Source organism: Notechis scutatus, chromosome 6 (genome assembly GCF_049901735.1).
Source record: "Notechis scutatus isolate UNSWTSFEM ecotype Mainland chromosome 6, rNotScu1.2, whole genome shotgun sequence".
Classification (NCBI taxonomy): domain Eukaryota; kingdom Metazoa; phylum Chordata; class Lepidosauria; order Squamata; family Elapidae; genus Notechis; species Notechis scutatus.
Genome location: NC_142014.1, coordinates 15,768,900 through 15,791,937, shown reverse-complemented (window position 1 = coordinate 15,791,937; position 23,038 = coordinate 15,768,900).

The following is a 23,038-nucleotide window of genomic DNA, read 5'->3' as shown; positions in this document are numbered from 1 at the left end:
GACATGAATTCTTACATGTTTCAAGCTACTGGATGGGGAAGAAGATAGGGAAACAGCCTTGCCGATTAAAGGCAGATATTTCTTCCTTCATTCTAGTGGCTTTCAGGGATATAGAATAGAATAGAATACTTTATTGGCCAAGTGTGATTGGACACACAAGGAATTTGTCTTGGTGTAAAGAGTCTCAGTATACATAAAGAAAAGGTACATTCATTAAGAATCAAGAATCATAACGTACAACACTTAATGATAGTCATAGAGTACAATCAACAATCAAATCATACTAGGAAACAGTCAAGTGGGAATGGATGGGTGATAAGGAGTGGTGAGAAGATTAACAGTAATAGTAGTATACACTTTGTAAATAGTTGAACAGTGTTGAGGGCATTATTTGTTTAGCAGAGTGATGGCTTTCGGGGAAAAATTGTTTATTTATTTATTTATTTATTTATTATTTTTATTTATTTATTATTATTATTTATTTATATATGTATTATTATATGTTTTTTATTTGTTGTACATTGTCACTTGAACAGCCCTTTCCCAAAGATGAAACAGTGTGAAGGCCTCTTTCAAACCAATAATCAACACAAAAAACATTCTTCATGTTTCTTTTCTACAACTAATTTTGTGGAAAAGGAGTACAAAGGAAATGAATATTTGAAAAGGGGTTTAGAGAAAATGAGAAAGAACAAGGTTATTCATGGCTGCTAGCCTAGAACGGTTGCACACAACCCTTCTGGCTCTGATTACTACACCATGAGACATAGAATAACTGAACAGAATAACAGAGTTGGAAGGGACCTTGGAGGTCTTCTACTCCAGCCCTCTGGTCAAGCAGGGAACCCTATACTATTTTTTTTAAAATGATTGTCCAATAACTGCTTAAAATTCTCCATCCTTGGAGCACCCATACTTCTGGAGGCAACTCATTCCACTGTTTAATTATTATCTAAATGTCAGGAAATTTATCTTTAGTTTTAGGTTGGTTGTCTTCTTGATTAGTTTCCATCCATTGTTTTTTCTCCTGCCTTCAGGTGTTTTTGGAGAATAAGTTGACTCTCTCTTCATTGTGGCAGCCCCTTGGATATTGGAACATTGTTATCATGTCCCCACTAGTCCTTCTTTTCACTAAACTAGACATACCCAATTCCTACAACTGTTCTTTATATGTTGTAGCCTCAGTCCCCTAATAATCTTTGTTGCTCTTCTCAGTGGTGCAGTGATTAAAGTGCAGTACTGCAGGCTACTTCTGCTGACTGCCTACAATATGGCAGTTCAAATCCCACCAGGCTCAAGGTTCACTCAACCTTCCATCCTTCCGAAGTGGGTAAAAATGAGGACCCAGATTGTTGGGGGTAATATGCTGACTCTGTAAATCTCTTAGAGGGGGCTGTAAAGCACTGTAAAGCGGTTTATACTGTAAGTCTAAGTGCTATTGCTGTTATTCTTTCTAGAGTTTCAACATCTTTTTCTTATATTGTGAAGAACAAAACTGGATGCAGTATTCCAAGTGAGGTCTTACCAAGGCATTATAAAGCATTATAACAAGGCATTATTAACACTTCACATGATCTTGATTCTATCCTTCTGTTAATTCAGCCTAGGAATGCAGTTGTGTTTGTTATTTTAAGTGCACCTTAGGACACCTTAGTTTTCTTCCCAGACAGATCTGTGAGGTTTTCAGTGGGCTATGAGTGCTACATTAATTCAACAAGGCCCGAGGCTCATCTAAATCAATGGTAATAGGCAACATACTACTCCATCTGGGCTATGACATCTACAGGTTGCCAGTACGGTCAGGAAACAGGCTCGTGGCATTGCAACACAAGTGCTTCCTCTTTTCTGCGTGCTTCACAACATCTATCTCTCATACACACAGTGTGATAGAACGCTACTTTCATTACTTTTTAAAGCATTCTGATGAAAGGGGCAAGATTCTGTGCCCATGGTTTTTCACCATCACTCCAAAGCTGGTACCCCAAAAAAGGCAAGAGGGAAAGAAAAAGTGGGGATGAAAATAGCAGTTTGACCAAAAGTTCATTTTGTATCTTTCTGGTTTGGCTCAGTCAGCAGAAGCTTCCACTGTTTGCTGAACTATTTGGAAGCTACATTGCTATTCTTTCCTTACTGTGATTAACTGGGCCTTCGAAGAAGTCCTAGGCAAATACTTATACCACAAGTTTATTATAGTGAAATCCTTCAAGATATCAAGCTGGAACCAGGTTAATAATATCTAAAGCAGGGGTCCCCAACCACCGGGCCCCAGACCGGTACCGGTCCGTGGATCATTTTCTACTGGGCCACCGGTTTGCTGGGTGCCGCCATCTTGTTTCGATGACAAAGTGCTTCCGGGTGAGCTTTTCCGGTTGGAAAGCAGCGTTTGGGTCCTGAAGGAATCCTCGTGCCTTAGTTTCATCAAAGGGTGGGGGGGCGGCTTCGAATGAAGAGCCGTCCCTATGGCGGAGGAGATTAAGAAAGCACAAAAAAAGCACAAAAAAGGTACAAAGGAGGAGTTGAAGGTGGCGGGGAAAAGTGGGGGACGGCTGGCTGGCCGGTCGCTCGGCTCGCCTTGCCTTGTCATGCGTGCTGATGCCGTTACCGGGCCGCGGATCATTTTGTGATGCCGGTAACGGGCCGTGGCACAAAAAAGGTTGGGGGCCACTGATCTAAAGGATCTCTCTCCTAATTCATTCTTTTTTTCCTTCCCAAATGAAGTATCTTTAGGTGTTTTAATGCTTGCCCCAATAGAGGACTCTTTTTTTTCCAAAATCATGCCTGAAATCTCAGGACAGCTCAAATCAAATCAAATGGTTTTGATTTGCACCAACCTAGTCATTGCCTAACATTTATACCTTAAGCATTAAAACTAGTGGAAGTATACATTTCTTTAACCTTTACAAGAGAATCCAGAAAATAAATTTTTATGCAAAGGTAAAATGGCACAATAAATTATCTGCAATTCTGTTTCTGCACAAGAATATGACCAAATAGCATTTTGCCCTTGCCAGTTGATTCAGAAGAGAAGTCCCATTGGGGGTGGGGGAGGATCATTAAAGTAGGATGATATAATTGTAGCTCTGACCCTTTTTTCCTTTGACAAAAAGTGGGATGACATTGATTATGTCATTGACTGTTTTGACATGTCTCTTTTGACTTCCCAATAGTAGGTAATAACAAGAAACTGCATGAATATAGCCATCAGGAATTAAGCTCAACAGGTAGCTGTTTTAAATTATATATAGATATGCCCATGATTGCTTCTTGTTATTCAACAACCTAAAGGCTTATAGCATTGAGAAACCTTGAATACTTCTGCCAAATCCTCACTGAACTGTTGTTTTTAATATGACTTCTTTATTTCCTCTTTTACCACTTCGGGTGTCAAGGGACTTAATATGACTGAAGGTGGAAATTATTAAATATGCAAGGAAAACCTTTATTTATTATGATTGAATTGCATGTATTTTATTTATTTTTTAAAAATAAACCATTCTGCAGGAAAGCTTTTACAAATTGAAATGCAAATTAAATCAAATAAAGTTTTTGCCTTGGTCCCACGCATAGCATTGTCCTGGTCCCACTTGTTTCTTTTTTTTTCCTTTTAATCTAATCTAGGCTAATTATTGCTCCTTGGCCTAAGAAATACTGTATGTTTTAAATATTAAGCTCCTTATATCTCCACTGCAATCACCACATACACATTTTGCTCACATTGCATTGAAAAGCACAACATTAAAAATCGTGGAAATGCCTAGTAGAGAAGGATGACCAGGTCACAAGCTTGCAAATGCCTTTGGCAAGACCATCTCAGTGCTAATCTGCTAATTGTATCTTTCTTCACTTATTCTCAAAGAAACTATATTTGTTTTGTCTTGTCATTCATTCAGTATTCTCTAAAAAAAGTTCACATGTGCCTCCGCAAAACTGTTAGTCTTTCCTCCAAAACTCTTTAAAATTTATATAGGTCAGGCAAATAGCCAGCAAAGCCTTGACTGAATCAATTAACTAAGAAGTGGGAAAGGGGGAAAGTAGCTTGAAGTATATGCTATTGGTGGGAGGAAGGCTTTACAGATTGCATAAAGCCGGTGTATATGGGCTAAATGTATTTAGAAAAATGATTTAGAAGAAATGTTTTGGATCCTGTGCAAACATATATACTCCCTGCTCTATATTAGATCAGGCACACTTTTCTTTTTTATGCTTCCACATGAGCTTGAAAAAAGATGTGCTCATGTGAGGAATCAAATACTTTGTCCAATTTTTGAAGTGGGAATACCCTATGATTGTTATTCTTAGGTCTTGAGAGTAAATTCCATCTAACACTGGTTGAGTTCATTTTAGTAGGCAGGAAGACATCAGCTTGGAAAAAGCTACATTAAACAACAAGCTGCAAAATGGATTTTAGTAGGCAGGAAGACATCAGCTTGGAAAAAGCTACATTAAACAACAAGCTGCAAAATGGATGGTCTGTTAAATGGAATGGAGTCATTATTTGAACCCTAGAAAAGAGTTCCTGAACTCTTTCAGGAAAGAATAAGACATAAAAATTATTGGCTGGTGGACTGCATTTATCTGGGAAAAACATTATTGTCCATACATTGCTCAGAAATCATTCTTGCTCAGAATGTATGGAAGGAAGGAAGGAAGGAAGGAAGGAAGGAAGGAAGGAAGGAAGGAAGGAAGGAAGGAAGGAAGGAAGGAAGGAAGGAAGGAAGGTGTGTTATAAAAAGGGCCTTCTAGATTGTGGCTGCTGAACTTTGTAAAATGAATGGCTCTTGTCTTGGGACTGCAGAGTATTATATAAAATCTCTATACTATGAAGAACAACAGTACAATATGGAGTAGAACAGGATTGCAAACAGATTTCAGAAATATAGACTCTGAGCACTTAATTCTAAACATATCTTGTGCCAAATGTTCTAGCATGACCACCCTGCAGCATTCTTAGACAGATGGAGCTCATTTTCCTTCTTTGCCTCATTCTCTCCATTTTAAACAGATGGCAAATCTGTTAGTAGGATCTAGGTAGACTAGCTTATGTTGTCTTGTAAATAACTGCAGAAAAAAAAAATTGCCAGACCAAGTTTACCATCCTGTATTTTCAAATGGAAGATGACAAATCGTTTGTTCTTGTTGGAAGGGAGGAGACTGACAGTATTTTACAAGTTCCTTCTGTTTGTGGATTTAACTATTGTCGTGGTTAATATCAGCTTCTTGGATGAAAAGAACCAAGGGCTAAAATATTGGGCTAAGATCAAATTGGAATTTTGTCTTGATATGCAGGATATACTGACACATTTAATTTTTCCCCTAATGAATCGATTACATTCATTGGAAGAGAGAGAAATGTTTCTTGCTGGAAACCCAGTACAAAAAGAAAAAAAATATATTTTCTACCATAATATTGCAAGCCTTCTCAAACTGAAAACCATGATGGTCTGAAGCTGATTGAATAGCTGAATGGAAAGTTGGGCTCTTCAGTTCTTTGAGGAGTTGCTTCTTGTGATCAAAGCCAAGCTTCCCTTCAAAATGCCTACAAAGAGCATCTGCACATGTACAGAGGATAATTTCTACTTTGGGCAGAATTCATCTGCTCTTCTCAGGACTAGTAGAAGGGAGAGAGGACAAGCATTTGTCCTATCCTTTCATTGCAGAAGGGCTGCCCAAGTAAGTCAACGTAATATGTAAAATACCAATGCCTAGTTGGGGATATGTCAGGATATTGGGATGGATGTCTTCTAGCCATGCCATATAAGATTTTAAAGGTCAAGATCAGCAACTTAAATTGTGCCCAAAAGAAAATGGCAACCAATGCAGCTTGTGCAACAAAGGTGCAATGTATATCCTTTGAGGGCAAACATAACTGTCCCTGCAGCCACATTGTCTACCTGCTAAAGTTTCCAAATGGTCTTTAAGGGCAGCCCAGTGTAGGGCATGTTACAGCAATCCATTCTGTTGGTAACCAGAGCATAAATGACAGTGACTAGAGTCTCATGGTCCAGGAAGGGATGCAACTGGCATATAAGACAAAGTTGTGTAAAGGCTCTCCTAGCCGCAACCACCACCCTGTATATCACGGATGAAGCTAGGGTAATTACATCTAGTATCCAGGCAATTAGCACAGGTGTCCCTCAGGGCTGTATGCTCTCTCTCCATTGCTCTTCTCTCTCTATACCAATGACTGCACATAAGATAATCCTCTGTTAAAGTATTGAAGTTTTCAGACGATACAATGATCATTGGCCTCATTCGATAGCGTGATGAGTCTACACATAGTTGGAAGGTTGAACCTGGCCCTGTGGTGCAGCCATAACAATTTGGAGCTGAACATGCTTAAAACTGTAGAGATGCGACTGGAGTTTGGGAGGAGCCTTTTTATTTTACCACCTATTACTATCTATGACAGCACAGTATAGCAGTACACGCCTTCACGTTTTTGGTATTTTATAACCTCCTAGGACTTAAAATGGATATTTAATATTAGAATCATCATTAAAACGGCACAACAAAAAAGATGTTCTTCCTGCATCAACTCAAGAAGGTCAGACTGCCCCTGAAGCTGTTGATATATTTTTACAGAGGAATTATTGAGTCTGTCATTTGTAACTCTAAAACTGAATGGTTTGGTACTGCAACCAACAGAACAAGTACAGACTCTGATGGATAGTTAGGACTGGAGAAAAAAACAATTGCAATCAGCCTGCCTTTCATAGGCTTGTATGTTGTGTGGATCAGAGGAGGGCCAAGAAGGTATCTACAGACCTCTCACATCCTGGACATAAACTATTTCAACTCCTCCCCCTGGGATGGCGCTATAGGGCCCTGCTTGCCAAAACAACTAGATATGGGGACAGTTTTCTCCATGCCATCACTCTGCTAAACACATAATTTTTACAATGCTGTCTAATGTCTTTGTATATTTCCCCATGTAATGTGGCTGTAGTATTATTATTTATCCTTTTTATTATCTTCTTTAGTCCTACCTCCACTTTTATTGGTATGATTATAATTATTCTGTTGCTTTGCATGTGTACTGAGTGCTCCTGTGCTGGAGATAAATTCCTTGTGTCGAATCACATAAAATTCAATTCAGTTCAATTCAATTCAATTCAATTCAAGGAAGCATCTAACCTGAATCTTGAGTGGAGATACACTATAAGATATACTAATTGTGGTGTGTTACCCACCTAAAAGAAACATGTTTGAGTTTAGGATATACATGGAAACCTTTCTCAACTCTTTTGATTCTGGAATTCTGGAGCAAGCCCACCAAGTATGACAAACCAATAGATGCTGTTGTAATAACTTGATTTCTTACCAGATTACTGTACTTTTGAACTCTAGTCAAACAAAAAAGTAACATGTGACACTACCACAGCAGAGGCTAGGAGTGTTCACACAAGAGTTTTCCACCATGAGAAGAATTCTAAAAATATAAATCTAAATACGTTTGGAAGAAACATATTTGGACCTTTGAGAACTGAGTTTACAAGACTATTCAACGATGAATTCAGAGATGAATCTGTGAAGTCAGCAGCATTTCCTCACATAAACACCTCCTGCATGCTCTGTACCAATGAACAGGTCTATGATATGTTTTTTAAGTGATCATATCAATGTTATTTCATTGATGATCCAGGGGCACATCATCTTCTAATCTAAACCATTCTTTGATTCTGTAATCAAAATGGGAAAAATTATATATGTGGACTAGCTTTGAATAAGCATTTTAAAAACAATTTCAAGAAAAATACTAGTGGAACACATACATGCAAACCAAATTTGGTATAAAAACCCATGAGGATTTTTTCTTTCTTTCCAGAACTGCATGGCGGAAAGCCTTGAACTTATCACATGTAATGTGACTATAAGCTGTGATCCTGTGTTATCAAAAGATTCAAAATAAATCATTATTTCAAGGAGAATAATGATTCCTAAAGAACTTGGGAATTCATCACATGAAAAGAGACCATATCAATGTCCTCTAGGATATTTGGTTATGATGCAGTAAACCTTATATCAGAAGTGATAGAAAACATATTTTAAATATTGCGGTGGAATGTTTGTGTGTCGGGGGTGTAGAATGATCTCAGGAAGACCTTCTGTGCAACCTATTTTGAAACAGAAGGACAAATAAACTCAATTCAGTGCATGCATTTTTTGAAATATATCCCGTTGCCATCAAATAATATTTACTTCCAAATAAGTGAGCACAACACTGCAGCCGTAGGCTATTTTAATTCATCAGATTGTTTTTAATTGCTTAACATGATGAGAAACAATGGCATATATATTCTGAGTTCTGGAGCTCTATCACAGCCTGTGATTGGGTATAAGGGTATGAAGAAAGATTTTCAAATTCAGCTGCGGTGCAATATGAATAAATGAGAGCTGTGCATTTGTGTCTTCTCTTCAGACTGCCGGTTGGTTGAGGATTGTGGGAAATAAAGTAAATGATACAGTTTTCTGATACTGATCCTGCCTGATTTTTTTTTAAATGTCTTGTGTTCAGTCAGTCAGAGGATCAATATGTGGTATCATTCTGGGCTTATACTGTCTACACAATTTTGTCATAATTAATTCCCAAGTATGAACAACCTGAAATCTGCTATATGGGCAATCCTTTTCTCCATCCCTTCATTATTGATTGTGTAGACTGGGGCTGTTGGAAGTTGGTTTAGCAAAATCTGGATACTGCTCATATACATTATGATCTTTAAAAAAAATTGGCATGCTGTACCATATAATAACTATATCAACAAGGCATGGTTTCTCATTATTCAATAGTAGACACCACCTACATTCCACAAATATTGAATGTTCTTGTCAGCTCCATGTATTATTACACTAATAATTGAGAAAAAAAGTTTACAGTATCTTATGTTTGTTATAATAAAGGTTAATTATTATAAATCAGTATATTCCTACCTTTGATAAAACGAATACATATTTATTTATTGAATTCTAAGATTGTATTAAAATCAATGCCTTTAATTTTTCATCAGAGCTTAGTTCACATACAGTACAAAGCTAAACTTTTAAAAACCTTGTTTTATTGACCATACCATAATAGCCCCGTTTATCCCTAATGCTGTATAGTGTATAATGATGAGGTTTCCACATCATACTTAGCTGAAAAGAAATCATACTAAATTAAGTCTTAGGGTTATGATTAGCCCAAATCTCATGAGATCTCATACAATATTTATATATCTCGAAGGTTCTCTCATGAGATCTTTTAAGACTTCATTTTCTCAAAAGATGTCAATTTTTTGAATGCTTATTAGTCATCAAAAAAAACATAGTACTCATAGTTTGAAGATCTCACATGATTGCCAACACAGCTAATTAACTTTGAAAGTACTGCTATATTTTTCTATTCTTTTACCTCACTATAAAACAAATTATAATTTAGGGTTCCAGAAAATAGTTGCCTTTTCTGCTTAAGAAAAAAAAGAAAAAAGAAGCACATAGAAGTTTTTTCACATATTTTTTCCCATGCTTAATTCCTCAGAGTTTTTAGCCTCATTTATTGGTGATCTCAGGAACTCCTATGTGTGAGACAGATTCTGTGTGCTTTCTAGGAATCATCAAAGACATCCAATGAAACGCTGGCCAACTTGGTCAAAAATATCAATGTGCTTTAGTTTTCAAATTCCTTGTTTCTCCTTAGCAGCAGTTTTAGCAATAGATTTTAGCAAAGGAGACAGCATCACTTGCTGTTATCTGCAGTTGGCATTCCTTGGCCAGTTGGCAAATTTATTATAAAAGGCCCCTCCCTGACCTATCGCTATGCATTGGAGAGGATCAATAACAAGTAAGAAATTTCTGAGAAATTTCCTATCTATAATTAATCTTCTTAGTCATGAGGTGCTAGGAAGGCAGTTGAAAACTCTTGGGCTAACCTATTTTTTCCCCTTCACCACTCTTGCTTGAACTTTAGCTTTCACTTGAATTTCAAAGACTCCCAGTTAAACCAGTTGTACGCTGCCACCGAAATTTTTAGCTGAATAATTGAAAGGGCCTCTTGTTGCTTTGTTTACACTAGTAACAAATTAGAAAATTAGAAATAATTTGGCTGCTGGCATCCTACCTTTGTCCTTTTCTTACAATCAACAAGTTATTTAAGTCTTATGAAGAAATTAGACTTAAACTGTAGAGCCAACAAACTTCTCTTAGCTGTTTTAATGAATCCCACTGATAATCAGTCACAGTCAAGCGAAGAAACAAATCCTTCAGCTTGTAAATGGTTTCCCAGAGCACATCATCACAGCAAAGCAAAGTTGATGCTAACATTGAGAAAGTCAAATGAAGTTATCATTTTTGCCAGAAGAAGATGAGAAGGAGGAAGTCATGGCAAACTTCTGAAGTTTCTGCTGGGGTCTTCCTGCTGATTTCTTCTTTTGGAGGAGTAAGAAGAACAAAGCAGGGGGTCTCTATATCAAACTTCTGCCTCAGCTGGTTTGAAGATACTATCCCATAATCCTTGGAGCACCTCTCCAAGGAGAATAGGGAGGGTGGATTCTCTTGTCCATTGCCTTTGTCAGCAAAACATCTATTTGACTGAGCCTATGAGAGGAAGATCCATTTGAGGATGACTTCATTCTTAGGACCTCTCTGAATAGCTTCTTTGTACCATTCCTGGTTTGGCTCCAGATTTGTTCCTTCCTATAATATTTGGTGCAATGAGTTGATGTTGGACTTCTTAAACTGGAGCAAAAAAAAGTTAACTATGACAAGAGAGGTGCAGAATAACAGTCCCAGTGATAACAGGTGCATCATTACAGCAACAAGCAATGAAACAAATGACGTAATTTTCATCAGTTACATTATGTCACAAAATTTCATTAGTTATATCATTTTCATAGTCCTTGTTAAAAGGATATCTATTTGTGGGGTCAAAATCTCCCCCTATCAGACACACTAATAGAGACTATTTTTTACATACAATGATGGTTAATCTATTTTGAAAACTACCTGGTAAAAAATTTCTGCCATGCGATTTGTCCAATTTCTGACTCACAATAGGGTGCTGGATAGAAATATTACAGAAGAAATGGTATCATCACAACAGGATGGACAGATAAATGCAGGCAATATATGTCACATGTCTACTTTTTAAACAACATTCTGACGTTGAATCTGCTTGATATGCAGATTAAAGATGAATTGATCAGGCATACAAATCTTACTGCCTTGCTTGGTTTTGGGACTCTTATGATTTCTTTGCAGATATTTGTATTATTGAGAGATCTCAAGCTGATAGCTATTCCTTATATATGCAGCCAAAATGTCTATTCTGTCAATTTAACATGTATAAAGAGCTATCATTTGGGGGGGGGGGACTGTTATTTATAATGCTTCTATCCTTTCCAATTTCTGACTCATCTAAAGGTTTTCTGCAATATACACCCACATTTATATAACCCTCCTGTGACATTCTTAAAAGAAAATATCAGGTCTTGTTTTTAACACCATGTAATTTGATCCTTAATCAGAAGAAGTGCTAATGCATCAGATATTAATAAACCATATTCACAAACAGATACATAAATAAAGGAATAATGCATACACTATAGGCATCTGAGGAATACAGAATGCCACATCACTTGCAACTTTAGAAGCAGTAATTGCATGCTAGAAGATGCTTCTCTACATTGTTTTAGCTTTTGGCATTTCTCTTTCACAGAAGGCCAAAGGCAATTTCTCAACTCTTCTTTGGCTATAGAAAACTAGTAAAATATGTTTGGAGAATTTACAACAGAAGTGGGAACTTAGGGCCTTCCAGATGTTGCTGAAATACAGCTGCCAGATGCTCCTGCCAGGAGAGGTAATAATATTGTAGTTCAGGGTAGAAATTGTATTTCTGCAGCATCTGGAAAGCCATAGGAATCCCATTCAAGAAGTATATACAGTGCAACTTATTCTAAATGATTATTCTTTTGATGAGGGCATCCTGTCATGTATTGATCTCAAAGATTCCAAAGCAACGCTTTTGTTACCATTAGAACCTGGAAAGATTGCAATTTTCCATTGACGAAATAACAATAAAAATACTAATGTGCATTTCTCCCATTGTTTCTGCTTGCCCCATAAGACCCAATAAAGTGGGCCTTTTTTGAGTCTCTTCCATTAACTGATGGGAATTAGAAGGAATGTTTTTTCATCACAGTCCTTAAACTCTGAAAAAGTATCCCTCCAGATTTTATAATAGCCCCAATTCTGCTACCCTTTGAGCAAACCTTGAACACTGCCTTCTTCTCCAGTTAGACAGGAATGAGCTCATCATAATGGAGTTAAGTTTATTATACATTTGGCATGTTTGCTTCCTGTGGTTCTGGCCAACTTTCATTTTCTGTACTGATATAATATTTTGGTGTTATTTTTAATTTGTACACAGCTGCTGTAAATTCAGCAGACTTATAAATTTATATTATAAACAATAACTAAATAAATTTAGTATTGTGCTTAGAAAATAGTAATAAACAAATGCCAGTTAAATTAGAACATAAAAAATACAAAATAAATGCTTTAAAAGGACAAGCAACTCTCAGTATTATAATGGAATATCAACCAAATAATCACTTTACAATAGAAAGGATAAACTAGTTCTACAAAAGTTACAAGCGATATATAACAAATTCAACAGATTTCCTTTGAAATAAAGGCCCAGATTTTTATTTTTTTAAATTTAAATAAAAACCTCTTCTGAAGCCACTCCAATTAAAGCACAACAATCCATCAATAGCTATTTCCTGCATTTACATAAGCATAAAGATTCAGAACATTCACAGATTGTTAAAAAAGAAAATGAAATGAAATAAATCTCCCAAAATAAAACCAGGACTCAGCTACCAAAAAAGGCTGACTGGCAAAGTGACTCATTTCATAATGATAAAAAGATCCTTCTGTTCTTGCTAAAAAGTTTAACAGTATGAGTAACACAGTTCTGTAGTGAATTAAACATTACACATTTTTAATGACTTTCCTTATTTGGTTTGATTTCTTCAAACTGATCTGTAGGCTGGAAATCCAGTTAGTCATTATCCTTACATTGTTTGCAGTGGAAATCCTAATTTCTCTGAGATCAATCCTCATGAAAACTCAGTTCTGGAAAACACACACATACACAATCTACGCAAATTTGAAAGAGTTCTTTTTTCTGATCATATTTCAAGGAAGATAAATAATTCTCTGCTCCCAAGAATAAAGCTGATGTTTCATGTTATCTCCATTACTTAAAGTCAACAGAAAGACAGACACTTTCTTTTCCATGTTGAGTGTGTTGGAAGAGATTGACAGTATGACTCCAAACCCCTCGATGGGACAAATAAATGTTGCCCTCCATGGCTACCTCCCACAGGACTAATTCTTAGCAAAATCCATTTCTCCTGTGGGCAAGAATAAATTTGGGACTGAAAGCCTGAGTTTAAATCTCATCTTTGCCAAAAAGCTCTTTGTTCTGAGCGATCACACCACTAAGGACTGCTGCCTGTTCACAGAGAAGAAGATAAGAAGGGCTGATGATGAAAGGGTCATGATTTTGCCCTTAATAATGGCATATTATCTAAAGAAAAAGTATTCTAATTGATGTGATCAAATGCCAAGTATTGATAGTCCTCCAGATATAACCATAATGGAGTTTTTGACCGACCCCCATCTCTGCTGGCTGCAATGAATCATTAAATGGGTGGTTAAGAAGGATCGGGTGCCTCAAGGGTTGGGAGGCCCTTGAAGGCCTAGTACAGATCCAGGCCCACCTGTCCTGGCCCTCCCAAACCTTCCGCCCCCCTCCCCAGATATCCTGTGCTCCACTTCCCACCTCTTGGGTCCCTTCAGGCCTTCTCCCCACTCCCACCATATCCCTCAAAGGCCTGATTCCCACCCCACAGGCCAAACATGCTCCTCCTCACTTTTGAAGAGTCTGAGGCCTTCCACAGTGCTGGAATGTATTGCTTCTTTACATGGCCACATGGTGTGGTTCTGGAAAGGTCCACCATTTTGCCCTGCCCACAAAATGGTGTCTATGTTCAAGTCACTGCTGTGCAGCCTAGGAACAAACTGCTCTATGTTTCTGCCTTAACAAGGCCTGCATGGCAGAACAGAAGCTTTCTGCAGCATTTAAGAAGCTTCTGCAGCATTGTGTAGACATTGTTAAGGTAGCAAAGCAAAGCAGGTTGTCTAGTGGCTGCCATTTTGTCCAGGTCCATAAAAAGGAAGGACAAAATGGCAGCTGTGTTTGGGTCACTACAAAATGGCTGAGGAACAAACTGTTTCATTTTACTGCTTTAACAAAATCTACACAGCACAGCAGACACTTTTTTGCAGCATTCAGAAGCTTCTGCAACAGACCTGTTCAAAGCTCATTAAGGTAGAGCGAACAAAGCAACTTGCCTGGAGGTCACCATTTTCTCTCCCCCCCCCACACACGCACAATAGATTGGACAAAATGCATCTGCATTTGGATCACTGCCATGCAGCCCAAAGACATGTGGTCTGTTTTCCTTCCCCAACCTGTGGTCCAGAGAATTTCAAAAGGTAAGTGTGATGGGTGATGGGCATGTCAGGAATAGGCCCAAGCACTGTGGGATCCTGGTGAAGTGGGATGGGGCAAGGAGGTGCTGTAGGTCAGTTCTGTGGTCAATTGAATGAGCTATCATAATTTTAAAACAGGGTTGTATATAATTTGGGCTCATTTATCATAACTTTGAACATTTATTAAGTGTCATATCTTAAGGACCATCTGTGAGTAAATTGTTTTTACAATTTAAATGATTCGTTTAAAACCTGTACATTCCACCTGCCATGGTGGGTGGCTCCAGGCACTGACCAATATTAAAACACATTTATACAGTTTAAAATGATGTATTCATTTTAAAATGTAGAATAATTGAAATATATTCAAACAGATCAGCATTACCATCACAGATTTGTCATGAAGACAAATATACAAATAGACTGGTATGACAAGATGAACAAGAATATTTTCAGCAGTACATACCTAAACTGAAATAAGGATGATGCACATTGTGTTTCTAAAACGAAGAGAGTTATGTTATACAATCCTATTTGGGAATTAGGTTAGAGTTCACAGTGAGTTCTGTTTCAGAAACTCTTCATCTTGACGACAAATAAATATATACAAGACATGGCAAAACTAGGGTGACCTTCACTGGTGATTGCAGCGATTAAAGCCAATCTGTGTGGGAAACTGTCCCATTTATGCAGCCAGTTGTTAGAATCCATTAGTAAGTGGCATAAATGCTTGAATTTTAAGAAGAATAGAAAACACTGAGTATTTAAAAATGTTAAATCATGGTTTGGAGCTAGGTTATATTCTGACTTCAGAGGCAGCAATCAACTTGAAGAGTTGTTTGGTTTGACATCCTAGCACATGGTTTGGGATGACCTCGGAGATTCACAAGATACCCTTCAAAGGATTACCATACATTTGTAAGCCACATAGAGAAACTAAGAAGACCCTTAGATCTTCCAAGTAGGGTGTCACCTCCAAGTGTTGCCTAATAATTCAAGCGAAACATTCCTGGTCTTACTTGATCTTAACCTCAGATACTGTGTTTTCTCTCAGTCTTCATCTCTTCCAGTTTTGATCCCCAAGGAATTCCAACAACTCCTTCTCTCTAGCTGTGTCCTCCTTCAAGGAAGAGTTTCTAAGAACTTCTCATCTGGTTTTCCCCAGTAAATTGTAGAAGTCAAGGTATTTGTATTTCATGTAAAATGTCTGACTAATTGACAGTAACCACTTATCCTTTTCTTCCTCTTCCTCTTTTGTCTTTCTTTCACAGAAGAGCAATAATTGAGATATATAGACAAAGATAAAGTATGACCACATTTTTAAATCCCAAGATCCAACTTACTGGAATAATTTCCCTACAGCTTCACTAAATAACTGATTAAACTATATTAATTTGATTTGTAAACATCTATATTATTTAAAACCCCTATTTTGTAATATGGAAGAAATTTTATATTGCTATGAAAGGTAACAAATAAAGTGTGTGGTGATATTACAATATCAGAACAAGGACAACCTTTCATTTCTCTTACGGTTTAACATTGCACATTCCCACGACCGATAATTTTAAAGAGCTTTCTGTCTGGAAGCTTCCATTATGTTGGTCTTTTGTAGTTCATTTTGAGGAAGTAGTGAATGTTTATAAAACGAGTTCTTTATCCCAGGGCAACATAAGTTATAAAAAACAAACATCCTACTGTGCTACTTCTGAGTAAGCAAATATAGCATCCTGTTGTAGAACCAGTTATAATTCTCCTTCTTTTGTTCAATTAATTTTATAAATGGAAATATCAGTGTACGGTACAAGATGAACTCTGAAACGTAAGATTTGCCCATTTTTACTGAACATGAAAGGAAATAGAAAATTAAATCTGACATGTAGATTGTCACTTTTAACTGTGGAAGAAGTGTTTGGGGATAATGAATCAAAAGAGAATCTTACTAATGGAGTGAGAATTTATCTAGTTTTTCTAGTTTGCTTGGAGGTAACAGCTGACCCCCAAAACTAGAGATAATTTAGAAAAAATCAACACTGATAACCAGAATACTGAACTCTATTCCCACCTTAGACATGAAAGCCATCTGGGTGGCTTTGGGCCAATCACTCTCAGCCCAATTGCACAGGGTTGTTGTGAGGAAAATAGGAAGAAGGAGTGCTATATTAAGGATGATCAGTGCCTTGAATTATTTATAAAATATAATAAAAGTGGGATTTTTTTAAAAAAAAAAACCTACCCCCCCCCCCCAGGAATTACAGTTCCAATGTGACCAGATTTCATTGGAAATCAGGTTGGATGTTGCAAGCCATTTTCTTTGTACTCAAAATCTACGTAACTTGAACTTTACATACAATGCCAAGGTGCTAAAATGGTGCTAATCATAAGTATAGCAGCACTGGCTTTGCCCCTTTCTGAGTTGCAATCAGCAGAGAATTTGTAGTTATGCCTGAACTCCCAGAGAGGCCACCTAAGTGCCTCTCCCTGACAGAATGGAGAAAGCAATTGCAAACTAAACGAATTGGCCAGTGGTTCACAGGCATTGGATGAGGCTAGGGAATCATATAAGAAAAGCTGACAAAAAGAGGGCCCCGGAGAAGAAATTAGAAGTAGCGAATGAAGTTTGTTTGTCCATCAAATATCTAAATTCTACACAGCCTTCGGAAAAAAAAAACTAGATCCAAATGCGTGGGTCCTTTTCCCATTGTGAGAATTATTAACCCAGTGAGCTTAAGTTGCCAAAGAACCTTAGGAAGGTACATCCTGTTTTCCACTGTAGTCTTCTTAAACTGGCAAAATTCTCCACTTTAGGACCATCTACAGAAGCCCTTCCTCCTCCCAATCTCTTTGAAGGAGAGCAATATTTCAAAGTAAAGAACATTTTGGACTCATATTTCCATAGGGGCAAACTTCAACATCTTATTTTCCTCCTGTGAAGCTGATGGGTGGCTGCCCAATATGTGTGAGCACCAAAGCTCTTATTTAACTCCCATGCCCGGTAGCCTGATAAATTGCACTAAATTATTATCTTTTTTTCTTTTCATTTCCAAGCCTAATGCCTTATTTCAAGAAGGGCAGAATGTCAACTGTCACCTTATACTTGTCACTGTTAGGCAGTGACAGACTGTCATGAACTGTGGGGGAAAGGGGATGAGGAGGGGGATGCTTGGGGAATCAAAAGTAGAGACTGTATCCCCTTCGAGATCACCAGCTGGAAGAAGGAAGGACCTGAATACCAAGGTGCGCTTGGACTGACCGTTATGAAAATATCTTGCATGGATTTGATTGATTACGGTGAGGTGGGCAGCAAGGGACAGTTGGGTGGGGGGAGTAGAACTTAGGGATTTTGGCACACAATTTTCAGTTCTGGCTATGCACTTTTGCAATACCTTTCTCAACAAAATGGAGCCAAGGATTGTTTCTATTTAGAAGTTTAGGTTGTAGCCAGTCTGACAGCTCGTTTGGGAAAGTTGGAAGAAGTGTGTATCAAGCATGAAACATGCATTATAGGCACCCTTGGAGGCAAGAGCAGTGAAAATCTGGAGAAAGCAATAGAAATTGATGGAAGAGATATAATCTTTAGATTTGTAAAAGAGCAGAGAAGCTGACATGTTGTGAACAATTTCATTCGTGGCTGTTCTTTTCTGTAGTGACAGTAAAATAGGCTAGCGATATAAATAGATCATGCCCAAAAACTCCTGAGACCATTTCATAATAAAAGTGATCGGTGGCACTTGAAATCTTTTTTCAAAGAGATCCAAATGGCCACAGGTAATTTTTGGGGCATTCTTAGGTTTCTAAATTGGTTGCTTTTGATTAATTTCTAAATGGCAGTTCTTTAAAGTTTCAATATTTCATTGTTTCTGTTAATTGCCAATATTTTGCTGGTGTCATTACAAGTTAAGGATTTCTTCTTAACTTTTTATTTGTATAAACATGTTCAAAAAAATCAGCAAGAAAAAAAATCAAAACAAACTATTGCCATTGTTTGAGAAGCAGATTAGACAAGAGGTTTGGAATAATTTTAACTGGATTTCTGAACCATCATAGATCTGGTTTACTCTGAGCTTTTATCAGGGCCCACTTGAGATTTTATAGTTTTTTTCTACCGTAAAGGGGAACACTATGAAATAGAGAGGAGTGATCATATTAAAATGCATTCCATCTATTAATTTACTTTCAATTCAGTTTTAATTAAACCGATTTTTAAGGTGTGAAAAGGGATTTTCCTACTGTTTTATGTTTTTCCCATTAAATATAATCTGATTTGTACAGGGAATTCAACTTCTCATAGAAATGGCAGCCTCAGTGCTTCCAATCTGTAAGGCAGAAGGAAGGAGGGCATCCATAGACTACTTGATCTTATTGGAAAACAACTCTCATCATCACCGGTCATAATGATGACTGAAGCCTGAAGCCCAACAATATCCAGAGAGCCCCAGATTTCCAGTTCTTCTAAGTTCTTTCTTCCTTCCATCACCTCCTCTCATATATATAAAATGCTGTTTCTTCAGTCATTCAGATATTGATCTTTCTCACTCAGGGACCGTCTCCTGTAAACTCCTGAATCGGCAGAAAGAATGGAATATCTCCAGTGCTATTCACTGACAAAGCACTCCTCTGACTTTTTGGCTCCTTGAGACATGTGCTAAGTGCCAACACACATTTAACTCAGCACCAGTGGCGTCTCTCTTCCTCTGACAGGTGCATGGGAAAGAAGAACTGTCTGCCTTGGCTCGATGCTATGCCTCCCACGCCCACACAGGACAAGCCTGAATTGTTGCCTTGAGCAGACTTTGATAGTCAGTATATCTCCCAAATAAAAGCTAACTCCTTTTATTCCATCTTCTCATTAAATAATAATCTTCTATTTGAAGTGATGGAATGCCCCCTGGAAGATTTATTTTTAATATTAAAAATCTCTAAGTCTCCGAATGTGTTAATGTTTGCTTTCCAATCCCCTTGGCTTTCCTTGTAATAAAACTTACCTGACTTTCCTTTCCTTTCTTGTTTTGTTTTGTTTTGCTTTTTGAGATGATACAGGTTTCCCAGTTTCTGGTGTGAGATTAGAGGAGCGGATTAGCTCACCCAATCGTTATCTTCCAATATGTCACAACCACAAAACTCCATGATTTGGAGGTTTGCTTTCCCCTCCTTGCAACATACGCAAATATTGGTGAGGGTGGCTGAGTGTATCAGCAATGATTAAGTTGTATTCCCATCAGGAAAATATTAGTATCTCTTCATAGTGTGTCAGCCATGTCCCTGCTGATTATAGATCTAGCTGGCCTATTACTGTAGCAAAATGGATGCTAACTGTGCTATATTAGCATACTCCAAACCCCTGCAACTGATTGGTCCGGACGGACAGCGATCTGATTGGTCGAGACCCCGGCCGTGATTGGAGCACTAGGAATCTACCGTGATTGGCTGCGCCGATCGTGGGAGATTCAAAGCGCTGCCATTGGCCGCCGAGCCGCGAGCCAGCCCTATATGAGGGGCTGCCGCGGCTGGCATTCTTCAGACTATTCTAATTCTAATAAAGAGCTGAACTCACTAAGATGGTCTCGCGTCTCCTTCGAGCCGATCCAACCCAGATCTAACACTAACTACAGGCAGATTATTCACAATGGGCTCCTGCTGAAAGTGACAGTGGTGGTTGTGGGTTTGTTCCAGGACAACGGCAACCAATTCCAGAATGCCATTGGAGAGAAGGTGTTGATGAGTAGCAAGAGCTCTTTGTAAATACAGTAGCATAGACTGTAGCCTTTTAGAGTCTACATTGTATTGCATCCTCTGTGAGTCTCTGATTGACTGCACAGTGTATGTGTACAAAAGGCCTGTGAAACTGAAACTGCTATAGTCTTCTCCAGTTCATTCTAGGGAAAAGATGCATATAGAGATTCAATTGACAAATGGTCCATCAGATGGTAATATTCTTCCCAAAAGTGCCTATTTCCTAAGAGGAAGATTAGGTAATTCAGGCCTTTAATACCATCAAGTCATTACATCAAGCCAATCCCTTCAAGTAGCAAAGTAGTAAGTCAAAACTATAGTGACCATTTTCGTTGCCCTTCTATTTCTCCTCTTTTTTCTACATTCCTCTTCTTACCATTTTTATATATTCTGCAGATCACGAACACTCCTTTAAAATGAAATTAAATAAAACGCATAATTGAAGCCTAATAAATAGCACACATGATAACACAAGTGCACATCTAGAATTATTTTTCATGGCCTGTGTTTTCCTCTTTGCATCAGGAGAAAAGTTTCTCAGCAAAGTGTTGCCTGCCCTCACACAATTTAACCCACGGTAGTTTCAGGACATCAGCTGGAAGATTTCCTGTTGTTCTTTTTTCCTCCCACCCAGCATCACTTACGTGGAGGAGAAACAGCCAGCAGTTGCTATCCTGAACATGTGCTGGGATCCGGCTGAAGTTTCAGACCTTGTTTTATATTACTTTCTAAATGCCTACAGGTAGCCCTCACTTAATGACATAGTCATGTCATCATTATTTGAAATTTTTACTGCCGGCTTTTCTGCTTGTCAGAAGCCAGGTGTGAAGCTCACAAGTGGCAACCATATGCCCGTGTCGCTTAATGATGGAGTTGCCACATGACTGGCCTTTGCGATGATCATAAAGTTGTAAACTGTCCAATTTCAATGGTGACCGCATGAACATTCAATCATGTGACCACACGAACATTGCAGGGGTCATGGGTGCAAGAACTGATCAGAATGTTAATTTTTCAGCACTGTCATTATGCTGAACAGTTGCTAAAACAAGGCAGTCATTAAACAAAAACGACCAGTATTCTAACACAGCTCTTCATTGACAAAACTACAAAAAAAATGTTCATACATGATGCCATCTACAGGTCAACTGATTCCAACCCTCCAGAAATCCAGATGACTTGTAGGCAGCAGCATCTGTGTGATTGCTTCATACATCTTTCCCTTTGATAGGGAAATTGGTTGCCCTATCAAAGAAATACAAGTCTCATACGCTATGCTAAACAGCCACCTGCCTCTCCAAAGTCTTTTTAAGGGCTTAGATTGGCTTTGAAATACCAACAAAAATAATACTGCTATATCAGTACTATCGTGCCTCTGGATTTTTTTACCTTTTATATTTTTCTGGAAAAAAATTCAGAAGCCAACTTCTCTGCAAATTGTTTTTAATCAAGAGACACTTCTCTTTCTGATGCACCAAGCACACTGTGTATTTCTGTGCTACAAGTTTTCTGCGCATTAGAATTTCCCCAATACCTAAGAGACACAGAAATACATACCCACACAAACAAATTGTTGATCTCTAGTATATGAGCACCAAATAGTGGGATTTCCAGCTGACAGATTTAGTGATGCCTAGGGATCTGATATTCCAGGGTAAAGAGACTCAGATTGGGCATCAAGTTTCTCTTGCAGCCTAAGCCAGAATAGCTTTGTCACCATATTATACTGAAACGAGTTGGGGAGAGAACATTTTAATGGCAAAGTTACCAGGACAGTTGGAATGGAGAAGATGGTTGTGCTTGACAGCATCTTCCCCAGGCAAGTGTCCTAAAATAATATATATAGATATAGATATATACACGTTTTCGTAGATGTTCATGGGTATAGGTATGTAGGTCTAGGTGTGTTCGGATCTTTTCCCATGTAAGATTAAGAGTATCTCACTGCTTGCACTGGCACAAAGCCGAAAGCACCAGCCTGAGGATGGCGAGTGGGACCTCGCTGAAACTTCGCCAAGATACTCTTAATCTTACATGGGAAAAGACCCGAACACACCTAGACCTACACACACACACACACGCATACATGTATATATTCGTAGATATTCACGGGTACAGGTGTGTTCGGGTCTTTTCCCGTGTAAGATTAAGAGTATCTTGGCAATTATTATACCAACATCAACTCCGTCAACCAATCAAGAGGCAGCAGTGCAGCCAACCAGCCCAGCACACCAGCCCCCACCACCAGTATTTATAGAGAGATGGCAGCTCCAATCACACACTGCTTGCACTGGCATGAAGCCGAAAGCACCAGCCTGAGGATGGTGAGTGGGACCTCGCTGAAACGTCGCCAAGATACTCTTAATCTTACACAGGAAAAGACCCGAACGCACCTAGACCTACATATATATTTGTTTTCTTAAGTTTTCGCGGGTACTTCCATGTATGGTATTCAGCTTTGTTCGGGTATTTTCCCACGTCATTATAGTTGTGCTTTTAAAGTTGTATATATATATATCCCTAGGCAAGTATCCTACATGGTTGGCATAGGATGTATTGTTTTGGGATATGAGGAAAAACATCACGTCTAAGCAAGGATGGTTGTTTTATACAAAATTGAGATGGAAATAATCTCTACAAGACACTCCATCTTGAATGTTGCATATTCCTGGGAATAATTCAACCAGATGACAGGTTGTTAGTCTTAAGTGTGGGGCAGGACTTGGAAATTCTAAAGGAACAGTGTGCTGAGCTGCTCCCTGTGTAT